At 36.5% G+C, this 22944-nt stretch overlaps 1 long non-coding RNA gene across 1 annotated transcript; it reads left to right on the forward strand.

Moving 5' to 3' along the window:
- The first annotated feature begins 7599 nt into the window (after positions 1–7599).
- On the forward strand, positions 7600–10456 carry LOC120467140 (uncharacterized). Its single transcript, XR_005620109.2, has 2 exons — positions 7600–9369; positions 9612–10456. It is a non-coding gene; the product is annotated as an uncharacterized LOC120467140 (long non-coding RNA).
- Positions 10457–22944: the final 12488 nt, after the last annotated feature.

Genomic DNA, 22944 nt, shown 5'->3' on the forward strand with positions numbered 1-22944 from the left:
GAAAAAAAAAACGACAGTGTTACCCCTTTCGTTTTTTTTCATTTTTGGGCGAAAAATTAAGTTTCTCCAATCTTCTCAAAACTCTGGATTATGATAGAGGGCTCTGAGACTTTGACCTGAGTGCAAAAATGGATGATCTAGACCCTTCCAGAGCTGAGATATCAAACTTCAAAATTTCGACCCGAAAAAAAAACGACAGTGTTACCCCTTTCGTTTTTTTTCATTTTTGGGCGAAAAATTAAGTTTCTCCAATCTTCTCAAAACTCTGGATTATGATAGAGGGCTGTGAGACTTTGACCTGAGTGCAAAAATGGATGATCTAGACCCTTCCAGAGCTGAGATATCAAACTTCAAAATTTCGACCCGAAAAAAAAACGACAGTGTTACCCCTTTCGTTTTTTTTCATTTTTGGGCGAAAAATTAAGTTTCTCCAATCTTCTCAAAACTCTGGATTATGATAGAGGGCTCTGAGACTTTGACCTGAGTGCAAAAATGGATGATCTAGACCCTTCTAGAGCTGAGATATCAAACTTCAAAATTTCGACCCGAAAAAAAAACGACAGTGTTACCCCTTTCGTTTTTTTTCATTTTTGGGCGAAAAATTAAGTTTCTCCAATCTTCTCAAAACTCTGGATTATGATAGAGGGCTCTGAGACTTTGACCTGAGTGCAAAAATGGATGATCTAGACCCTTCTAGAGCTGAGATATCAAACTTCAAAATTTCGACCCGAAAAAAAAAACGACAGTGTTACCCCTTTCGTTTTTTTTCATTTTTGGGCGAAAAATTAAGTTTCTCCAATCTTCTCAAAACTCTGGATTATGATAGAGGGCTCTGAGACTTTGACCTGGGTGCAAAAATGGATGATCTAGACCCTTCTAGAGCTGAGATATCAAACTTCAAAATTTCGACCCGAAAAAAAAAAACGACAGTGTTACCCCTTTCGTTTTTTTTTTCATTTTTGGGCGAAAAATTAAGTTTCTCCAATCTTCTCAAAACTCTGGATTATGATAGAGGGCTCTGAGACTTTGACCTGAGTGCAAAAATGGATGATCTAGACCCTTCCAGAGCTGAGATATCAAACTTCAAAATTTCGACCCGAAAAAAAAACGACAGTGTTACCCCTTTCGTTTTTTTTCATTTTTGGGCGAAAAATTAAGTTTCTCCAATCTTCTCAAAACTCTGGATTATGATAGAGGGCTGTGAGACTTTGACCTGAGTGCAAAAATGGATGATCTAGACCCTTCCAGAGCTGAGATATCAAACTTCAAAATTTCGACCCGAAAAAAAAAATGACAGTGTTACCCCTTTCGTTTTTTTTTCATTTTTGGGCGAAAAATTAAGTTTCTCCAATCTTCTCAAAACTCTGGATTATGATAGAGGGCTGTGAGACTTTGACCTGAGTGCAAAAATGGATGATCTAGACCGTTCCAGAGCTGAGATATCAAACTTCAAAATTTCGACCCGAAAAAAAAAACGACAGTGTTACCCCTTTCGTTTTTTTCATTTTTGGGCGAAAAATTAAGTTTCTCCTATCTTCTCAAAACTCTGGATTATGATAGAGGGCTCTGAGACTTTGACCTGAGTGCAAAAATGGATGATCTAGACCCTTCTAGAGCTGAGATATCAAACTTCAAAATTTCGACCCGAAAAAAAAACGACAGTGTTACCCCTTTCGTTTTTTTTCATTTTTGGGCGAAAAATTAAGTTTCTCCAATCTTCTCAAAACTCTGGATTATGATAGAGGGCTCTGAGACTTTGACCTGAGTGCAAAAATGGATGATCTAGACCCTTCCAGAGCTGAGATATCAAACTTCAAAATTTCGACCCGAAAAAAAAACGACAGTGTTACCCCTTTCGTTTTTTTTCATTTTTGGGCGAAAAATTAAGTTTCTCCAATCTTCTCAAAACTCTGGATTATGATAGAGGGCTCTGAGACTTTGACCTGAGTGCAAAAATGGATGATCTAGACCCTTCCAGAGCTGAGATATCAAACTTCAAAATTTCGACCCGAAAAAAAAAAACGACAGTGTTACCCCTTTCGTTTTTTTTCATTTTTGGGCGAAAAATTAAGTTTCTCCAATCTTCTCAAAACTCTGGATTCTGATAGAGGGCTGTGAGACTTTGACCTGAGTGCAAAAATGGATGATCTAGACCCTTCTAGAGCTGAGATATCAAACTTCAAAATTTCGACCCGAAAAAAAAACGACAGTGTTACCCCTTTCGTTTTTTTTTCATTTTTGGGCGAAAAATTAAGTTTCTCCAATCTTCTCAAAACTCTGGATTCTGATAGAGGGCTGTGAGACGTTGACCTGAGTGCAAAAATGGATGATCTAGACCCTTCTAGAGCTGAGATATCAAACTTCAAAATTTCGACCCGAAAAAAAAACGACAGTGTTACCCCTTTCGTTTTTTTTCATTTTTGGGCGAAAAATTAAGTTTCTCCAATCTTCTCAAAACTCTGGATTCTGATAGAGGGCTGTGAGACGTTGACCTGAGTGCAAAAATGGATGATCTAGACCCTTCTAGAGCTGAGATATCAAACTTCAAAATTTCGACCCGAAAAAAAAACGACAGTGTTACCCCTTTCGTTTTTTTTCATTTTTGGGCGAAAAATTAAGTTTCTCCAATCTTCTCAAAACTCTGGATTCTGATAGAGGGCTGTGAGACTTTGACCTGAGTGCAAAAATGGATGATCTAGACCCTTCTAGAGCTGAGATATCAAACTTCAAAATTTCGACCCGAAAAAAAAACGACAGTGTTACCCCTTTCGTTTTTTTTCATTTTTGGGCGAAAAATTAAGTTTCTCCAATCTTCTCAAAACTCTGGATTCTGATAGAGGGCTGTGAGACTTTGACCTGAGTGCAAAAATGGATGATCTAGACCCTTCTAGAGCTGAGATATCAAACTTCAAAATTTCGACCCGAAAAAAAAACGACAGTGTTACCCCTTTCGTTTTTTTTCATTTTTGGGCGAAAAATTAAGTTTCTCCAATCTTCTCAAAACTCTGGATTCTGATAGAGGGCTGTGAGACTTTGACCTGAGTGCAAAAATGGATGATCTAGACCCTTCTAGAGCTGAGATATCAAACTTCAAAATTTCGACCCGAAAAAAAAACGACAGTGTTACCCCTTTCGTTTTTTTTCATTTTTGGGCGAAAAATTAAGTTTCTCCAATCTTCTCAAAACTCTGGATTCTGATAGAGGGCTGTGAGACTTTGACCTGAGTGCAAAAATGGATGATCTAGACCCTTCTAGAGCTGAGATATCAAACTTCAAAATTTCGACCCGAAAAAAAAACGACAGTGTTACCCCTTTCGTTTTTTTTCATTTTTGGGCGAAAAATTAAGTTTCTCCAATCTTCTCAAAACTCTGGATTCTGATAGAGGGCTGTGAGACTTTGACCTGAGTGCAAAAATGGATGATCTAGACCCTTCTAGAGCTGAGATATCAAAATTCAAAATTTCGACCCGAAAAAAAAAACGACAGTGTTACCCCTTTCGTTTTTTTTTCATTTTTGGGCGAAAAATTAAGTTTCTCCAATCTTCTCAAAACTCTGGATTCTGATAGAGGGCTGTGAGACTTTGACCTGAGTGCAAAAATGGATGATCTAGACCCTTCTAGAGCTGAGATATCAAACTTCAAAATTTCGACCCGAAAAAAAAACGACAGTGTTACCCCTTTCGTTTTTTTTTCATTTTTGGGCGAAAAATTAAGTTTCTCCAATCTTCTCAAAACTCTGGATTATGATAGAGGGCTCTGAGACTTTGACCTGAGTGCAAAAATGGATGATCTAGACCCTTCCAGAGCTGAGATATCAAACTTCAAAATTTCGACCCGAAAAAAAAAACCGACAGTGTTACCCCTTTCGTTTTTTTTCATTTTTGGGCGAAAAATTAAGTTTCTCCAATCTTCTCAAAACTCTGGATTATGATAGAGGGCTGTGAGACTTTGACCTGAGTGCAAAAATGGATGATCTAGACCCTTCCAGAGCTGAGATATCAAACTTCAAAATTTCGACCCGAAAAAAAAACGACAGTGTTACCCCTTTCGTTTTTTTTCATTTTTGGGCGAAAAATTAAGTTTCTCCAATCTTCTCAAAACTCTGGATTATGATAGAGGGCTGTGAGACTTTGACCTGAGTGCAAAAATGGATGATCTAGACCCTTCCAGAGCTGAGATATCAAACTTCAAAATTTCGACCCGAAAAAAAAACGACAGTGTTACCCCTTTCGTTTTTTTTCATTTTTGGGCGAAAAATTAAGTTTCTCCAATCTTCTCAAAACTCTGGATTATGATAGAGGGCTGTGAGACTTTGACCTGAGTGCAAAAATGGATGATCTAGACCCTTCTAGAGCTGAGATATCAAACTTCAAAATTTCGACCCGAAAAAAAAACGACAGTGTTACCCCTTTCGTTTTTTTTCATTTTTGGGCGAAAAATTAAGTTTCTCCAATCTTCTCAAAACTCTGGATTATGATAGAGGGCTCTGAGACTTTGACCTGAGTGCAAAAATGGATGATCTAGACCCTTCTAGAGCTGAGATATCAAACTTCAAAATTTCGACCCGAAAAAAAAAAACGACAGTGTTACCCCTTTCGTTTTTTTTCATTTTTGGGCGAAAAATTAAGTTTCTCCAATCTTCTCAAAACTCTGGATTATGATAGAGGGCTCTGAGACTTTGACCTGGGTGCAAAAATGGATGATCTAGACCCTTCTAGAGCTGAGATATCAAACTTCAAAATTTCGACCCGAAAAAAAAAAACGACAGTGTTACCCCTTTCGTTTTTTTTTTTCATTTTTGGGCGAAAAATTAAGTTTCTCCAATCTTCTCAAAACTCTGGATTATGATAGAGGGCTCTGAGACTTTGACCTGAGTGCAAAAATGGATGATCTAGACCCTTCCAGAGCTGAGATATTAAACTTCAAAATTTCGACCCGAAAAAAAAACGACAGTGTTACCCCTTTCGTTTTTTTTCATTTTTGGGCGAAAAATTAAGTTTCTCCAATCTTCTCAAAACTCTGGATTATGATAGAGGGCTGTGAGACTTTGACCTGAGTGCAAAAATGGATGATCTAGACCCTTCCAGAGCTGAGATATCAAACTTCAAAATTTCGACCCGAAAAAAAAAACGACAGTGTTACCCCTTTCGTTTTTTTTTTTCATTTTTGGGCGAAAAATTAAGTTTCTCCAATCTTCTCAAAACTCTGGATTATGATAGAGGGCTGTGAGACTTTGACCTGAGTGCAAAAATGGATGATCTAGACCCTTCCAGAGCTGAGATATCAAACTTCAAAATTTCGACCCGAAAAAAAAAACGACAGTGTTACCCCTTTCGTTTTTTTTTCATTTTTGGGTGAAAAATTAAGTTTCTCCAATCTTCTCAAAACTCTGGATTATGATAGAGGGCTCTGAGACTTTGACCTGAGTGCAAAAATGGATGATCTAGACCCTTCCAGAGCTGACATATCAAACTTCAAAATTTCGACCCGAAAAAAAAACGACAGTGTTACCCCTTTCGTTTTTTTTCATTTTTGGGCGAAAAATTAAGTTTCTCCTATCTTCTCAAAACTCTGGATTATGATAGAGGGCTCTGAGACTTTGACCTGAGTGCAAAAATGGATGATCTAGACCCTTCCAGAGCTGAGATATCAAACTTAAAAATTTCGACCCGAAAAAAAAACGACAGTGTTACCCCTTTCGTTTTTTTTCATTTTTGGGCGAAAAATTAAGTTTCTCCAATCTTCTCAAAACTCTGGATTATGATAGAGGGCTCTGAGACTTTGACCTGAGTGCAAAAATGGATGGTCTAGACCCTTCTAGAGCTGAGATATCAAACTTAAAAATTTCGACCCGAAAAAAAAAAACGACAGTGTTACCCCTTTCGTTTTTTTTCATTTTTGGGCGAAAAATTAAGTTTCTCCAATCTTCTCAAAACTCTGGATTATGATAGAGGGCTGTGAGACTTTGACCTGAGTGCAAAAATGGATGATCTAGACCCTTCTAGAGCTGAGATATCAAACTTCAAAATTTCGACCCGAAAAAAAAACGACAGTGTTACCCCTTTCGTTTTTTTTCATTTTTGGGCGAAAATTTAAGTTTCTCCAATCTTCTCAAAACTCTGGATTCTTATAGAGGGCTGTGAGACTTTGACCTGAGTGCAAAAATGGATGATCTAGACCCTTCTAGAGCTGAGATATCAAACTTCAAAATTTCGACCCGAAAAAAAAAACGACAGTGTTACCCCTTTCGTTTTTTTTCATTTTTGGGCGAAAAATTAAGTTTCTCCAATCTTCTCAAAACTCTGGATTCTGATAGAGGGCTGTGAGACTTTGACCTGAGTGCAAAAATGGATGATCTAGACCCTTCTAGAGCTGAGATATCAAACTTCAAAATTTCGACCCGAAAAAAAAAACGACAGTGTTACCCCTTTCGTTTTTTTTCATTTTTGGGCGAAAAATTAAGTTTCTCCAATCTTCTCAAAACTCTGGATTCTGATAGAGGGCTGTGAGACTTTGACCTGAGTGCAAAAATGGATGATCTAGACCCTTCTAGAGCTGAGATATCAAACTTCAAAATTTCGACCCGAAAAAAAAAACGACAGTGTTACCCCTTTCGTTTTTTTTCATTTTTGGGCGAAAAATTAAGTTTCTCCAATCTTCTCAAAACTCTGGATTCTGATAGAGGGCTGTGAGACTTTGACCTGAGTGCAAAAATGGATGATCTAGACCCTTCTAGAGCTGAGATATCAAACTTCAAAATTTCGACCCGAAAAAAAAACGACAGTGTTACCCCTTTCGTTTTTTTTCATTTTTGGGCGAAAAATTAAGTTTCTCCAATCTTCTCAAAACTCTGGATTCTGATAGAGGGCTGTGAGACTTTGACCTGAGTGCAAAAATGGATGATCTAGACCCTTCTAGAGCTGAGATATCAAACTTCAAAATTTCGACCCGAAAAAAAAACGACAGTGTTACCCCTTTCGTTTTTTTTCATTTTTGGGCGAAAAATTAAGTTTCTCCAATCTTCTCAAAACTCTGGATTCTGATAGAGGGCTGTGAGACTTTGACCTGAGTGCAAAAATGGATGATCTAGACCCTTCTAGAGCTGAGATATCAAACTTCAAAATTTCGACCCGAAAAAAAAACGACAGTGTTACCCCTTTCGTTTTTTTTCATTTTTGGGCGAAAAATTAAGTTTCTCCAATCTTCTCAAAACTCTGGATTCTGATAGAGGGCTGTGAGACTTTGACCTGAGTGCAAAAATGGATGATCTAGACCCTTCTAGAGCTGAGATATCAAACTTCAAAATTTCGACCCGAAAAAAAAACGACAGTGTTACCCCTTTCGTTTTTTTTCATTTTTGGGCGAAAAATTAAGTTTCTCCAATCTTCTCAAAACTCTGGATTATGATAGAGGGCTCTGAGACTTTGACCTGAGTGCAAAAATGGATGATCTAGACCCTTCTAGAGCTGAGATATCAAACTTCAAAATTTCGACCCGAAAAAAAAACGACAGTGTTACCCCTTTCGTTTTTTTTCATTTTTGGGCGAAAAATTAAGTTTCTCCAATCTTCTCAAAACTCTGGATTATGATAGAGGGCTCTGCACTGCAAAAACTCAAAATCTTGCCAAGTATATTTTTCTAATTTCTAGTCAAAATATCTCAGCTCACTTAATATAAGACAAAATTACCTAAAGACCAAGATTTAAGTAAGATACAGGAGCTTGTTTTTAGACAGTGCATCTTGAAAATCTTGTTAAGTGAAACTGTCTTAAAAATATCTTGTTTTGAGTCATATCTCAGATGAAACAAGCTTTTTTGACATTTTGACAGTTTTTTAAGCTGCTGTGTTATTTGTAAAAGATGAATCGTCTTGTTTCAAGAAACAGACTTAACTTGAATTGAGACAAACCTGCTTCATTGAAAACTGCAGGCCAACATGCCCAACTCACAACAACTCACAATGACATGACAGCAAAAAAAAAAACAAACAAACAAAAAACGTAATTTATTTACGTATAAACAACTTTACCAACATACAAATTTATATGTATTCCTATTTAACTTATGCATATTAAAATCGTGGTTTTGACTCTATTGCATTCAATTGTCTTATCAATTAAATTTTCAGTCTCATTTATTAATAGTTTAACGTTACTCATAAATAATAACATTTCGTTCTGTTCGTGCCTTTTGCTGCAAACTCGCTTTGAAGCATTAGCCTACATGGTGTTTAACAATAATATACTTTAAAACCTTCCCATATGGAAAAGGTTTGCTAAAAACTCCTGTGATTTGTATATGTTCCAACAGAATATTGTAAGGGACATATGCAAAAACCACATATATAAATTGCATAATATTAATGTATTTTTAATCATATTATGTAATATGTGTTCTACAAACAACTAAAGCAATATAGATTTTCATGAAGTAAAAACAAAAAAAATGCAAATTTAATATGAATTTCCAGCATGGATGTGTATAAACAGAGGACAAGATAAGAACCAGCATGAGGGAAGTACAGCCTACTGATTGATTTATTTACTGCACTGAGTCGAGGGGCCTATGCCTGTATCAGTCATGGTTACATACTGTATAATCTGTCTTAGATTAAAAACACAACATTTAAACTACACACACGCAAGCGCACATTTTAATTACAAAATTATTTTTATTAGAATGTGTTCTACAAGATGCAGTTCCATATTTCACATATCAATAGTTTTCATTTTATATCCTGCATCGATTTCATTTTCATTTGTGACAATTTCTCTAAACTTTATCACAGTACTACTATGGTACAACCTACAAACAAAAAACTTTCCTAAATGTTGAAGTGTTGAAGTCTTTATTAACTAAACTGAATATAATTTACTCAATAGTTTGAGTTGAACATACCGAAATAAATGACTAAAACTCCAACAATTAATTTTGTCTGAAATTTACAGTTATATTTAAGTTTTTCACTAAAATAGGCTAATTTAGTTTTTGACTAACCAATTATTAATTTAAAATACACTTAGCTAATATTTGTGAAATTTCCATCTCAATATTTGAGACTGGATAATTAAACTGATCTGTCTCAAGAACCACAAATATTTCTAAAATAAAATCAATATTATTATTTAACACGCATAAGAAATTAATTAAGTTTACTCAATTAAAATGTATTTTACTGTCTATGATTACAACAACGCACCCCTCCCCACCCTCTGACGTGACGACAACTCAACGGTTGAACTTGAGTGAGCGCTGTTTGAACTTGCGGTTGCGCGCTGTTTGAACTCTCCCAGTCCAGAAAAGAACAGATCTCTTCTCCTCTTCTCTTCTCATCGGCGCAGAATTGGAGCATTTCCACCTGACATTAAGGTTTGTTTGTTTTATTTTATCTGTATAATCATTAATATGCTTTAAATAATTTTATTTAATGAAAAAAGAACATACAGAGACGCAATGTTACTCAACGAGTGTCGACTTGCGCCTGCCTTTTCGCGTGATTGTAAGGCCTTGCATACAAAAAAAACACACGACTTTATTCTTAAAGATAATGGATATAACTAATTTGGATGATAAAATGTCCTTAGAACTGTGCACTGGTTGTTTATTGGCAGGTTATGGAGTCAGTCGCGTCGCAGCATTTTTCGGCTGTGAGTGACGCAGGACGGCGGTCTAAATTTAGAAGTTTCCCCGCAGAGGCGAGTCCATCTCCGGCATGGGAACCAGCGCTGACCCGGTGAATACTGGATAACAGACCGGTTATTACACTTGAATTACTTTAATGTTTAGGCCTAAATGTTTAATTTTTACATCGAAAATGTTTCTTACATGAGTTTAGATGTAGTCAATATTGTACAACTTATGTGTTAAAAATAGAATAAAATATGTTTGCTGTAATGTTAGGATATTAATTGACAATAAAGGCCGTGTCATGTAGTTATGCTGGTGGTTGTATGGAATATTTTACAAAGGTTTAGAGGAAATAAAAAAAGTTAATGTTACTGCCATATAAACACAGTTTATATTACTCATAATTATTTGTTTTTAAATGTTTCCCCCCAATTATTTCTACTCAAGTTTATTTGTTAATGTACCAAATGCAGTTACTCAGATCTATTTAATTTGTTTTACTAACATTTACTCAGTTAATACAGTGTAAGTAATTGCTTTCACTGCTTAAAAATTTAATCAATATTCTAAGTTTAAAAAGGTTAGTAAATCATATTAAATGTTTTTAGAGTGCATCAACACCAGAGTTCATGTCACATACTAAAACATATTCGAGCCAATTTTAATCACTGTTCTAGAAACATATTTGATTCAACTTTGTTCATTTGCAATAATATGTTGTTGTTTTTTTATGAATTTTTTTCTTCTGCTGAACAAGAAGAAAGATATTTATTTGGTACCGGTTTTGACATTTTCTCACTAAATAAATTATTGCGATTTAAACATGTAACGTTATGTTTGTTGTTTTTATTTATAATTGTAACGTTAGTTACATAGTTTTAAGAAATGGGTTAGGGTAGGATTAGTGGGTCAAACTATATTTTAATGCTTTATTGTTAATAAAACTGCCATTGCCCTACACATTATGTTCATTACGTTTTATCCTTTTAAAGGGATTGTTCACTTTGAAATTAATTTTTGATTTGTTTTCGCTTACCTCAAGGGCATCCAAGATGTAGGTGTCTTTGTTTCCACAGTATTTTCAACTTTGACATTATTTGGTCGAACCTGTGTTGTCTGTCAGTCATATAATGCAGGTTTAGGGGGTCCACCTCAAAGAGCATGCACAGAGAAGTCAAAATTAAACATGATTTAATGACTCTTGAATGTAAGTACACACTGATGGCCAAAGACACGAAATGAGCGGAGGGGGTGGGAAAACGAACAGTATTTATATAGTTTTTACCTCTTGTAAACAGCCATGTCGAACTGATCTGAATCAGATGTTGCTGACGCGCGAGAGATCACTTCTGGCGTAATGTTGGACACGGTTCGGTTCAGTTTGACATCTGATTCAGATCAGTTTGACATGGCTGTGAACAAGAGGTAAAAACTATATAAATACTGTTTGTTTTCTCACACAAAACGCTCGTTTCGTGTCTTAGGCCATCAATGTGTACTTACATTTACGAGTCATTAAATCATGTTTAATTTGGACTTCTCTGTGCATGCTCTTTGACGTGGACCCCCATACCTGCATTATATGACTGACAGACAACAACGGTTTGACCGAAAAATGTCAAAATTGAAACTACTGTGGAAAAGAAGACACCTACATCTTGGATGCCCTTGAGGTAAGCTAAAACATCAAAAATTAATTTCAAAGTGAACTATCCCTTTAATATTGTCTATAAAATCGGTATGTTTAGGTGTGGGAGTAGGGTAAAGAGATTTTTCATTTATAATCTATAAAATATTCTACTATGTTTTTATATTGCAGCTCCATAAATACTTTTACCGTTTTGTGCAGTCCTCTGGGAATTTTTGCGGTTTAAAAAATTAAATAAAAAAGGTTAAATGTAAGTCTATTTTTCACTTTTTCTGTCTAGTAAACAGTAGTTAATGTCTTAAATCTAGTAGGTAAAATGTCTTGAATCTAGAACCATGTCACTTTTGTTGAGCTTACAAGAAGGTATACACTTGAGATGATTACAGTATGGTAAATTATGGCTTATTATGGCAAAAGAGGACTGCCTAATATGAGTCAGGAATGCTAACTTCAAGGCATTTTGTCTCAAAATGCCAGTTTCCAATCTTATTTCAAGTTGGTGGTGACTTGTATCTAGAAGAGTGTAACAATTATAGAACTAAAAATTAGTTAAATACACTTGAAACAAAGAGGATGACAAAAGAAAATGCTACTTTTGAGGGGAAAATGCTATTTTTGAGCATGACAAGCTTATTATGAGACACAAAACATCACAATACTAGTAAAATATAGCTAAAAATGAGTTTTCCCTGCTAATTTCAAGATCACTCATATCTTTTAAGGCTTAAATATAATGTCTTATTTCAAGAAATCTTACCAAGAGAATTTTCACTTGTTCCATTGGCAGATTTTTTTGCTTATTACAAGCAAAAATATCTTGTATTAATTTTTTTTTGCTTATTTTTGGAGGGGCATTTTTTCCAGTGTGAGACTTTGACCTGAGTGCAAAAATGGATGATCTAGACCCTTCTAGAGCTGAGATATCAAACTTCAAAATTTCGACCCGAAAAAAAAACGACAGTGTTACCCCTTTCGTTTTTTTTCATTTTTGGGCGAAAAATTAAGTTTCTCCAATCTTCTCAAAACTCTGGATTATGATAGAGGGCTCTGAGACTTTGACCTGAGTGCAAAAATGGATGATCTAGACCCTTCTAGAGCTGAGATATCAAACTTCAAAATTTCGACCCGAAAAAAAAACGACAGTGTTACCCCTTTCGTTTTTTTTCATTTTTGGGCGAAAAATTAAGTTTCTCCAATCTTCTCAAAACTCTGGATTCTGATAGAGGGCTGTGAGACTTTGACCTGAGTGCAAAAATGGATGATCTAGACCCTTCTAGAGCTGAGATATCAAACTTCAAAATTTCGACCCGAAAAAAAAACGACAGTGTTACCCCTTTCGTTTTTTTTCATTTTTGGGCGAAAAATTAAGTTTCTCCAATCTTCTCAAAACTCTGGATTCTGATAGAGGGCTGTGAGACTTTGACCTGAGTGCAAAAATGGATGATCTAGACCCTTCTAGAGCTGAGATATCAAACTTCAAAATTTCGACCCGAAAAAAAAACGACAGTGTTACCCCTTTCGTTTTTTTTTCATTTTTGGGCGAAAAATTAAGTTTCTCCAATCTTCTCAAAACTCTGGATTCTGATAGAGGGCTGTGAGACTTTGACCTGAGTGCAAAAATGGATGATCTAGACCCTTCTAGAGCTGAGATATCAAACTTCAAAATTTCGACCCGAAAAAAAAACGACAGTGTTACCCCTTTCGTTTTTTTTTCATTTTTGGGCGAAAAATTAAGTTTCTCCAATCTTCTCAAAACTCTGGATTCTGATAGAGGGCTGTGAGACTTTGACCTGAGTGCAAAAATGGATGATCTAGACCCTTCTAGAGCTGAGATATCAAACTTCAAAATTTCGACCCGAAAAAAAAACGACAGTGTTACCCCTTTCGTTTTTTTTCATTTTTGGGCGAAAAATTAAGTTTCTCCAATCTTCTCAAAACTCTGGATTATGATAGAGGGCTCTGAGACTTTGACCTGAGTGCAAAAATGGATGATCTAGACCCTTCCAGAGCTGAGATATCAAACTTCAAAATTTCGACCCGAAAAAAAAACGACAGTGTTACCCCTTTCGTTTTTTTTTCATTTTTGGGCGAAAAATTAAGTTTCTCCAATCTTCTCAAAACTCTGGATTATGATAGAGGGCTCTGAGACTTTGACCTGAGTGCAAAAATGGATGATCTAGACCCTTCTAGAGCTGAGATATCAAACTTCAAAATTTCGACCCGAAAAAAAACGACAGTGTTACCCCTTTCGTTTTTTTTCATTTTTGGGCGAAAAATTAAGTTTCTCCAATCTTCTCAAAACTCTGGATTCTGATAGAGGGCTGTGAGACTTTGACCTGAGTGCAAAAATGGATGATCTAGACCCTTCTAGAGCTGAGATATCAAACTTCAAAATTTCGACCCGAAAAAAAACGACAGTGTTACCCCTTTCGTTTTTTTTCATTTTTGGGCGAAAAATTAAGTTTCTCCAATCTTCTCAAAACTCTGGATTCTGATAGAGGGCTGTGAGACTTTGACCTGAGTGCAAAAATGGATGATCTAGACCCTTCTAGAGCTGAGATATCAAAATTCAAAATTTCGACCCGAAAAAAAAACGACAGTGTTACCCCTTTCGTTTTTTTTCATTTTTGGGCGAAAAATTAAGTTTCTCCAATCTTCTCAAAACTCTGGATTCTGATAGAGGGCTGTGAGACTTTGACCTGAGTGCAAAAATGGATGATCTAGACCCTTCTAGAGCTGAGATATCAAAATTCAAAATTTCGACCCGAAAAAAAAAAACGACAGTGTTACCCCTTTCGGTTTTTTTTTCATTTTTGGGCGAAAAATTAAGTTTCTCCAATCTTCTCAAAACTCTGGATTATGATAGAGGGCTCTGAGACTTTGACCTGAGTGCAAAAATGGATGATCTAGACCCTTCCAGAGCTGAGATATCAAACTTCAAAATTTCGACCCGAAAAAAAAACGACAGTGTTACCCCTTTCGTTTTTTTTCATTTTTGGGCGAAAAATTAAGTTTCTCCAATCTTCTCAAAACTCTGGATTATGATAGAGGGCTCTGAGACTTTGACCTGAGTGCAAAAATGGATGATCTAGACCCTTCCAGAGCTGAGATATCAAACTTCAAAATTTCGACCCGAAAAAAAAACGACATTGTTACCCCTTTCGTTTTTTTTCATTTTTGGGCGAAAAATTAAGTTTCTCCAATCTTCTCAAAACTCTGGATTATGATAGAGGGCTGTGAGACTTTGACCTGAGTGCAAAAATGGATGATCTAGACCCTTCTAGAGCTGAGATATCAAACTTCAAAATTTCGACCCGAAAAAAAAACGACAGTGTTACCCCTTTCGTTTTTTTTCATTTTTGGGCGAAAAATTAAGTTTCTCCAATCTTCTCAAAACTCTGGATTCTGATAGAGGGCTGTGAGACTTTGACCTGAGTGCAAAAATGGATGATCTAGACCCTTCCAGAGCTGAGATATCAAACTTCAAAATTTCGACCCGAAAAAAAAACGACAGTGTTACCCCTTTCGTTTTTTTTCATTTTTGGGCGAAAAATTAAGTTTCTCCAATCTTCTCAAAACTCTGGATTATGATAGAGGGCTCTGAGACTTTGACCTGAGTGCAAAAATGGATGATCTAGACCCTTCCAGAGCTGAGATATCAAACTTCAAAATTTCGACCCGAAAAAAAAACGACAGTGTTACCCCTTTCGTTTTTTTTCATTTTTGGGCGAAAAATTAAGTTTCTCCAATCTTCTCAAAACTCTGGATTATGATAGAGGGCTGTGAGACTTTGACCTGAGTGCAAAAATGGATGATCTAGACCGTTCCAGAGCTGAGATATCAAACTTCAAAATTTCGACCCGAAAAAAAAAACGACAGTGTTACCCCTTTCGTTTTTTTCATTTTTGGGCGAAAAATTAAGTTTCTCCTATCTTCTCAAAACTCTGGATTATGATAGAGGGCTCTGAGACTTTGACCTGAGTGCAAAAATGGATGATCTAGACCCTTCCAGAGCTGAGATATCAAACTTCAAAATTTCGACCCGAAAAAAAAACGACAGTGTTACCCCTTTCGTTTTTTTTTTCATTTTTGGGCGAAAAATTAAGTTTCTCCAATCTTCTCAAAACTCTGGATTATGATAGAGGGCTCTGAGACTTTGACCTGAGTGCAAAAATGGATGATCTAGACCCTTCCAGAGCTGAGATATCAAACTTCAAAATTTCGACCCGAAAAAAAAAACGACAGTGTTACCCCTTTCGTTTTTTTTTTCATTTTTGGGCGAAAAATTAAGTTTCTCCAATCTTCTCAAAACTCTGGATTATGATAGAGGGCTCTGAGACTTTGACCTGAGTGCAAAAATGGATGATCTAGACCCTTCCAGAGCTGAGATATCAAACTTCAAAATTTCGACCCGAAAAAAAAAAACGACAGTGTTACCCCTTTCGTTTTTTTTCATTTTTGGGCGAAAAATTAAGTTTCTCCTATCTTCTCAAAACTCTGGATTATGATAGAGGGCTGTGAGACTTTGACCTGAGTGCAAAAATGGATGATCTAGACCCTTCCAGAGCTGAGATATCAAACTTCAAAATTTCGACCCGAAAAAAAAACGACAGTGTTACCCCTTTCGTTTTTTTTCATTTTTGGGCGAAAAATTAAGTTTCTCCTATCTTCTCAAAACTCTGGATTATGATAGAGGGCTGTGAGACTTTGACCTGAGTGCAAAAATGGATGATCTAGACCCTTCCAGAGCTGAGATATCAAACTTCAAAATTTCGACCCGAAAAAAAAACGACAGTGTTACCCCTTTCGTTTTTTTTCATTTTTGGGCGAAAAATTAAGTTTCTCCAATCTTCTCAAAACTCTGGATTCTGATAGAGGGCTGTGAGACTTTGACCTGAGTGCAAAAATGGATGATCTAGACCCTTCCAGAGCTGAGATATCAAACTTCAAAATTTCGACCCGAAAAAAAAACGACAGTGTTACCCCTTTCGTTTTTTTTCATTTTTGGGCGAAAAATTAAGTTTCTCCAATCTTCTCAAAACTCTGGATTCTGATAGAGGGCTGTGAGACTTTGACCTGAGTGCAAAAATGGATGATCTAGACCCTTCCAGAGCTGAGATATCAAACTTCAAAATTTCGACCCGAAAAAAAAACGACAGTGTTACCCCTTTCGTTTTTTTTTCATTTTTGGGCGAAAAATTAAGTTTCTCCAATCTTCTCAAAACTCTGGATTCTGATAGAGGGCTGTGAGACTTTGACCTGAGTGCAAAAATGGATGATCTAGACCCTTCCAAAGCTGAGATATCAAACTTCAAAATTTCGACCCGAAAAAAAAACGACAGTGTTACCCCTTTCGTTTTTTTTTCATTTTTGGGCGAAAAATTAAGTTTCTCCAATCTTCTCAAAACTCTGGATTCTGATAGAGGGCTGTGAGACTTTGACCTGAGTGCAAAAATGGATGATCTAGACCCTTCCAGAGCTGAGATATCAAACTTCAAAATTTCGACCCGAAAAAAAAAACGACAGTGTTACCCCTTTCGTTTTTTTTCATTTTTGGGCGAAAAATTAAGTTTCTCCAATCTTCTCAAAACTCTGGATTATGATAGAGGGCTCTGAGACTTTGACCTGAGTGCAAAAATGGATGATCTAGACCCTTCCAGAGCTGAGATATCAAACTTCAAAATTTCGACCCGAAAAAAAAAACGACAGTGTTACCCCTTTCGTTTTTTTTCATTTTTGGGCGAAAAATTAAGTTTCTCCAATCTTCTCAAAACTCTGGATTCTGATAGAGGGCTGTGAGACTTTGACCTGAGTGCAAAAATGGATGATCTAGACCCTTCCAGAGCTGAGATATCAAACTTCAAAATTTCGACCCGAAAAAAAAACGACAGTGTTACCCCTTTCGTTTTTTTTCATTTTTGGGCGAAAAATTAAGTTTCTCCAATCTTCTCAAAACTCTGGATTCTGATAGAGGGCTGTGAGACTTTGACCTGAGTGCAAAAATGGATGATCTAGACCCTTCCAGAGCTGAGATATCAAACTTCAAAATTTCGACCCGAAAAAAAAACGACAGTGTTACCCCTTTCGTTTTTTTTTCATTTTTGGGCGAAAAATTAAGTTTCTCCAATCTTCTCAAAACTCTGGATTATGATAGAGGGCTCTGAGACTTTGACCTGAGTGCAAAAATGGATGATCTAGACCCTTCCAGAGCTGAGATATCAAACTTCAAAATTTCGACCCGAAAAAAAAACGACAGTGTTACCCCTTACGTTTTTTTTCATTTTTGGGCGAAAAATTAAGTTTCTCCAATCTTCTCAAAACTCTGGATTATGATAGAGGCTGTGAGACTTTGACCTGAGTGCAAAAATGGATGATCTAGACCCTTCCAGAGCTGAGATATCAAACTTCAAAATTTCGACCCGAAAAAAAAAACGACAGTGTTACCCCTTTCGTTTTTTTTCATTTTTGGCGAAAAATTAAGTTTCTCCAATCTTCTCAAAACTCTGGATTATGATAGAGGGCTGTGAGACTTTGACCTGAGTGCAAAAATGGATGATCTAGACCCTTCCAGAGCTGAGATATCAAACTTCAAAATTTCGACCCGAAAAAAAAACGACAGTGTTACCCCTTTCGTTTTTTTTCATTTTTGGGCGAAAAATTAAGTTTCTCCAATCTTCTCAAAACTCTGGATTCTGATAGAGGGCTGTGAGACTTTGACCTGAGTGCAAAAATGGATGATCTAGACCCTTCCAGAGCTGAGATATCAAACTTCAAAATTTCGACCCGAAAAAAAAACGACAGTGTTACCCCTTTCGTTTTTTTTCATTTTTGGGCGAAAAATTAAGTTTCTCCAATCTTCTCAAAACTCTGGATTATGATAGAGGGCTCTGAGACTTTGACCTGAGTGCAAAAATGGATGATCTAGACCCTTCCAGAGCTGAGATATCAAACTTCAAAATTTCGACCCGAAAAAAAAAACGACAGTGTTACCCCTTTCGTTTTTTTTTCATTTTTGGGCGAAAAATTAAGTTTCTCCAATCTTCTCAAAACTCTGGATTATGATAGAGGCTGTGAGACTTTGACCTGAGTGCAAAAATGGATGATCTAGACCCTTCCAGAGCTGAGATATCAAACTTCAAAATTTCGACCCGAAAAAAAAAACGACAGTGTTACCCCTTTCGTTTTTTTTCATTTTTGGCGAAAAATTAAGTTTCTCCAATCTTCTCAAAACTCTGGATTATGATAGAGGGCTCTGAGACTTTGACCTGAGTGCAAAAATGGATGATCTAGACCCTTCCAGAGCTGAGATATCAAACTTCAAAATTTTGACCCGAAAAAAAAAACGACAGTGTTACCCCTTTCGTTTTTTTTCATTTTTGGGCGAAAAATTAAGTTTCTCCAATCTTCTCAAAACTCTGGATTATGATAGAGGGCTGTGAGACTTTGACCTGAGTGCAAAAATGGATGATCTAGACCCTTCCAGAGCTGAGATATCAAACTTCAAAATTTCGACCCGAAAAAAAAAACGACAGTGTTACCCCTTTCGTTTTTTTTCATTTTTGGGCGAAAAATTAAGTTTCTCCTATCTTCTCAAAACTCTGGATTATGATAGAGGGCTCTGAGACTTTGACCTGAGTGCAAAAATGGATGATCTAGACCCTTCCAGAGCTGAGATATCAAACTTCAAAATTTCGACCCGAAAAAAAAACGACAGTGTTACCCCTTTCGTTTTTTTTTTCATTTTTGGGCGAAAAATTAAGTTTCTCCAATCTTCTCAAAACTCTGGATTATGATAGAGGGCTCTGAGACTTTGACCTGAGTGCAAAAATGGATGATCTAGACCCTTCTAGAGCTGAGATATCAAACTTCAAAATTTCGACCCGAAAAAAAAAACGACAGTGTTACCCCTTTTGTTTTTTTTCATTTTTGGGCGAAAAATTAAGTTTCTCCAATCTTCTCAAAACTCTGGATTATGATAGAGGGCTCTGAGACTTTGACCTGAGTGCAAAAATGGATGATCTAGACCCTTCTAGAGCTGAGATATCAAACTTCAAAATTTCGACCCGAAAAAAAAACGACAGTGTTACCCCTTTCGTTTTTTTTCATTTTTGGGCGAAAAATTAAGTTTCTCCAATCTTCTCAAAACTCTGGATTATGATAGAGGGCTCTGAGACTTTGACCTGAGTGCAAAAATGGATGATCTAGACCCTTCTAGAGCTGAGATATCAAACTTCAAAATTTCGACCCGAAAAAAAAAACGACAGTGTTACCCCTTTCGTTTTTTTTTCATTTTTGGGCGAAAAATTAAGTTTCTCCAATCTTCTCAAAACTCTGGATTATGATAGAGGGCTCTGAGACTTTGACCTGGGTGCAAAAATGGATGATCTAGACCCTTCTAGAGCTGAGATATCAAACTTCAAAATTTCGACCCGAAAAAAAAAACGACAGTGTTACCCCTTTCGTTTTTTTTCATTTTTGGGCGACAAATTAAGTTTCTCCAATCTTCTCAAAACTCTGGATTATGATAGAGGGCTGTGAGACTTTGACCTGAGTGCAAAAATGGATGATCTAGACCCTTCCAGAGCTGAGATATCAAACTTCAAAATTTCGACCCGAAAAAAAAAACGACAGTGTTACCCCTTTCGTTTTTTTTTCATTTTTGGGCGAAAAATTAAGTTTCTCCAATCTTCTCAAAACTCTGGATTATGATAGAGGGCTGTGAGACTTTGACCTGAGTGCAAAAATGGATGATCTAGACGGTTCCAGAGCTGAGATATCAAACTTCAAAATTTCGACCCGAAAAAAAAAACGACAGTGTTACCCCTTTCGTTTTTTTCATTTTTGGGCGAAAAATTAAGTTTCTCCTATCTTCTCAAAACTCTGGATTATGATAGAGGGCTCTGAGACTTTGACCTGAGTGCAAAAATGGATGATCTAGACCCTTCCAGAGCTGAGATATCAAACTTCAAAATTTCGACCCGAAAAAAAAAACGAAAGTGTTACCCCTTTCGTTTTTTTTTCATTTTTGGGCGAAAAATTAAGTTTCTCCAATCTTCTCAAAACTCTGGATTATGATAGAGGGCTCTGAGACTTTGACCTGAGTGCAAAAATGGATGATCTAGACCCTTCCAGAGCTGAGATATCAAACTTCAAAATTTCGACCCGAAAAAAAAAACGACAGTGTTACCCCTTTCGTTTTTTTTTTCATTTTTGGGTGAAAAATTAAGTTTCTCCAATCTTCTCAAAACTCTGGATTATGATAGAGGGCTCTGAGACTTTGACCTGAGTGCAAAAATGGATGATCTAGACCCTTCCAGAGCTGAGATATCAAACTTCAAAATTTCGACCCGAAAAAAAAACGACAGTGTTACCCCTTTCGTTTTTTTTCATTTTTGGGCGAAAAATTAAGTTTCTCCTATCTTCTCAAAACTCTGGATTATGATAGAGGGCTCTGAGACTTTGACCTGAGTGCAAAAATGGATGATCTAGACCCTTCCAGAGCTGAGATATCAAACTTAAAAATTTCGACCCGAAAAAAAAACGACAGTGTTACCCCTTTCGTTTTTTTTCATTTTTGGGCGAAAAATTAAGTTTCTCCAATCTTCTCAAAACTCTGGATTATGATAGAGGGCTCTGAGACTTTGACCTGAGTGCAAAAATGGATGATCTAGACCCTTCTAGAGCTGAGATATCAAACTTCAAAATTTCGACCCGAAAAAAAAAACGACAGTGTTACCCCTTTCGTTTTTTTTCATTTTTGGGCGAAAAATTAAGTTTCTCCAATCTTCTCAAAACTCTGGATTATGATAGAGGGCTGTGAGACTTTGACCTGAGTGCAAAAATGGATGATCTAGACCCTTCTAGAGCTGAGATATCAAACTTCAAAATTTCGACCCGAAAAAAAAACGACAGTGTTACCCCTTTCGTTTTTTTTCATTTTTGGGCGAAAATTTAAGTTTCTCCAATCTTCTCAAAACTCTGGATTCTTATAGAGGGCTGTGAGACTTTGACCTGAGTGCAAAAATGGATGATCTAGACCCTTCTAGAGCTGAGATATCAAACTTCAAAATTTCGACCCGAAAAAAAAAACGACAGTGTTACTTACCCCTTTCGTTTTTTTTCATTTTTGGGCGAAAAATTAAGTTTCTCCAATCTTCTCAAAACTCTGGATTCTGATAGAGGGCTGTGAGACTTTGACCTGAGTGCAAAAATGGATGATCTAGACCCTTCTAGAGCTGAGATATCAAACTTCAAAATTTCGACCCGAAAAAAAAAACGACAGTGTTACCCCTTTCGTTTTTTTTCATTTTTGGGCGAAAAATTAAGTTTCTCCAATCTTCTCAAAACTCTGGATTCTGATAGAGGGCTGTGAGACTTTGACCTGAGTGCAAAAATGGATGATCTAGACCCTTCTAGAGCTGAGATATCAAACTTCAAAATTTCGACCCGAAAAAAAAACGACAGTGTTACCCCTTTCGTTTTTTTTTTCATTTTTGGGCGAAAAATTAAGTTTCTCCAATCTTCTCAAAACTCTGGATTCTGATAGAGGGCTGTGAGACTTTGACCTGAGTGCAAAAATGGATGATCTAGACCCTTCTAGAGCTGAGATATCAAATTCAAAATTTCGACCCGAAAAAAAAACGACAGTGTTACCCCTTTCGTTTTTTTTCATTTTTGGGCGAAAAATTAAGTTTCTCCAATCTTCTCAAAACTCTGGATTCTGATAGAGGGCTGTGAGACTTTGACCTGAGTGCAAAAATGGATGATCTAGACCCTTCTAGAGCTGAGATATCAAACTTCAAAATTTCGACCCGAAAAAAAAACGACAGTGTTACCCCTTTCGTTTTTTTTCATTTTTGGGCGAAAAATTAAGTTTCTCCAATCTTCTCAAAACTCTGGATTCTGATAGAGGGCTGTGAGACTTTGACCTGAGTGCAAAAATGGATGATCTAGACCCTTCTAGAGCTGAGATATCAAACTTCAAAATTTCGACCCGAAAAAAAAACGACAGTGTTACCCCTTTCGTTTTTTTTCATTTTTGGGCGAAAAATTAAGTTTCTCCAATCTTCTCAAAACTCTGGATTATGATAGAGGGCTCTGAGACTTTGACCTGAGTGCAAAAATGGATGATCTAGACCCTTCCAGAGCTGAGATATCAAACTTCAAAATTTCGACCCGAAAAAAAAACGACAGTGTTACCCCTTTCGTTTTTTTTCATTTTTGGGCGAAAAATTAAGTTTCTCCAATCTTCTCAAAACTCTGGATTATGATAGAGGGCTCTGAGACTTTGACCTGAGTGCAAAAATGGATGATCTAGACCCTTCCAGAGCTGAGATATCAAACTTCAAAATTTCGACCCGAAAAAAAAAAACGACAGTGTTACCCCTTTCGTTTTTTTTTTCATTTTTGGGGCGAAAAATTAAGTTTCTCCAATCTTCTCAAAACTCTGGATTATGATAGAGGGCTGTGAGACTTTGACCTGAGTGCAAAAATGGATGATCTAGACCCTTCTAGAGCTGAGATATCAAACTTCAAAATTTCGACCCGAAAAAAAACGACAGTGTTACCCCTTTCGTTTTTTTTCATTTTTGGGCGAAAAATTAAGTTTCTCCAATCTTCTCAAAACTCTGGATTTTGATAGAGGGCTGTGAGACTTTGACCTGAGTGCA

The sequence above is a fragment of the Pimephales promelas genome, chromosome 12 (genome assembly GCF_988280905.1).
Source record: "Pimephales promelas chromosome 12, fPimPro1.hap1.1, whole genome shotgun sequence".
NCBI lineage: Eukaryota > Metazoa > Chordata > Actinopteri > Cypriniformes > Leuciscidae > Pimephales > Pimephales promelas.